Below are 1,981 nucleotides of genomic sequence, written 5' to 3'. Positions count from 1 at the left end.
ATTTTCTCAAAAAATAATAACCTTAGTTTATTTACATCCGAAGCCGGGGCTAACGCTTGATTTACTGTATTTAAAAAAAAAAAAAACTAATCATCATATAACCAAACGCACACACGATTGAACGAAAACAACTCACTAAACCAGCAATTACAACCCGATCACCTAATTTACATGCCTGAATCCTCTGGGGTTCTTCATATATCTCCCAAAAAAAACAAAGAACGAACCCTAAAATCGAAGTCCATGAAATCTGATGTATCGTTTCACGGAGTTTCTTCTCTTGTTGACGAATCCGACGATGAAGATCGGAGAAGAGTATCTTCCGGATGATTTGCTAGTGGACATACTCTCAAAGAAGGTTCCATTGGCATCTCTAGCAAGATTTCGATTGGTTTCCAAAGGATGGAATGCTCTGATCAAAGATGTGATCAGATTCAAGAAATCGTCTCAGATCATGTTGATTGATTCTAGGGTTTATTTAGTGAGCATTGATTTCCTTGGAGCTCACGACAACATTGTAAACATAAAAAATCAGTTTAGCCTCAAAGAACCCCTTTCTAACTCTTCCAAAGAAGTCGATATACGTGAGGTTTTTCACTGCGAAATGCACCACTGAAGACAATAGATTAGTGGTTTGGAATCCACGCTTAGGTGAAACCCGTTGATGGATCAAACCAAGAAGTTCCTAGCTGACACGAACGACACGTGATATCTACGCTCTCGGTAAATCCTCATGCAACAAGTACAAAATCTTGAGGATTTCTCTATATGATGCCACGCCTATACGAAATCTATGACGTTACTTCTAATAACTCACGGAGGGTTGTTGACCCATACTAGGGACTGGTTCAAATACGTACTGGCTTGCTTCTAGTTATACTAATGAACAGCCATGGACGGATATTTACTAAGATTCGATTTTTTCAAAAGAGAGATTCACAAGTATGTATATTCCTTCTTCTGGCAGAAATTTTGCTTTGTCTCGTGCCAACCATATAGATGTATGGATGGCAACCAAGATTGATAGTACCGGCTCCATGTCATGGAGCAAGTTCCTAACATTGAAACGAGTCTATAACGAAGTTTATGACTGGGATGAATTTCCTGGCAGACGAGGAGAATAAAGTTATAGTGTGCCCCGGTGAATCTATGGTATCTGACAGGTTCTTCTTACACATTGTTGGAGAGGATAAATACATACAGGTGGACCAGCATGAGGCAGGATCTAGATTCTCACTTCTCTCCTTAGCTATGTTCCAACTCTGGTCTCTCCTTCATATCCAACAAGGTTCGTTTGGGTATGTGCAAGGAAAAGACCAATCACATGTCTTGTGATTGTCACACTAGGTTTAGTTATGCATTATCTATCCAATTTCATGATATTTTGTAGAAAATGAAAGTACTTTTTGCTACGTTTATATGTTGCAATTTTTTCCATTTGAGCTAATTAGTATATCTTCCTTGCATAAAGAATACAGTAAGTCAGGATAATGAGAGTAGGTAAAATCATACAAAAGTAAAACAACAGGATCATGCATCTCTCTTCTTCCCAGTCTTTGTACTCCAAGTGTTGATCCTTCCTATAATCAAACGAAATAATTCAAAGGGTTAAAAGCCATGAATATCTGGACCTGCTTCGTAACTTATCTCTATTAATTAGCGAATCATCATCTATAAGCATGTATGAAACCATACAAAGCGCAAATAATCAATTTCAAATGCAATATAAAGATCAATCATTAGTTAATACAATGCTTTTAGAGACTTGCAGCAACAGTAGCATAAGATGAAAACAGTAGATGCTTCTGCCTTTTAGTTGATACTAGCAAGAGTAGTATATTAAATCAAGTGAAAGGCACAGAGTATTGTTATAAGCTCACCACACACGCACTGAACAGTCAATTTTGACACAGTTCGAGTCATCTCAGAGAGTTAAGCGGTGAATAACTACATATGTACTACTAGTGCATTGTGTGTTCCT

At 37.7% G+C, this 1,981-nt stretch overlaps 1 pseudogene; it reads left to right on the top strand.

Annotated features, from left to right (window-relative positions):
• The first annotated feature begins 243 nt into the window (after nucleotides 1–243).
• LOC106345091 lies at nucleotides 244–1,397 on the top strand (annotated as a pseudogene).
• Nucleotides 1,398–1,981: the final 584 nt, after the last annotated feature.

The sequence above is a fragment of the Brassica oleracea genome, chromosome C5 (assembly GCF_000695525.1).
Source record: "Brassica oleracea var. oleracea cultivar TO1000 chromosome C5, BOL, whole genome shotgun sequence".
NCBI classification, from domain to species: Eukaryota; Viridiplantae; Streptophyta; class Magnoliopsida; order Brassicales; family Brassicaceae; genus Brassica; species Brassica oleracea.
The sequence above is the reverse complement of the archived record's forward strand: the minus strand, read 5'-3'. Positions and strand labels throughout refer to the sequence as shown.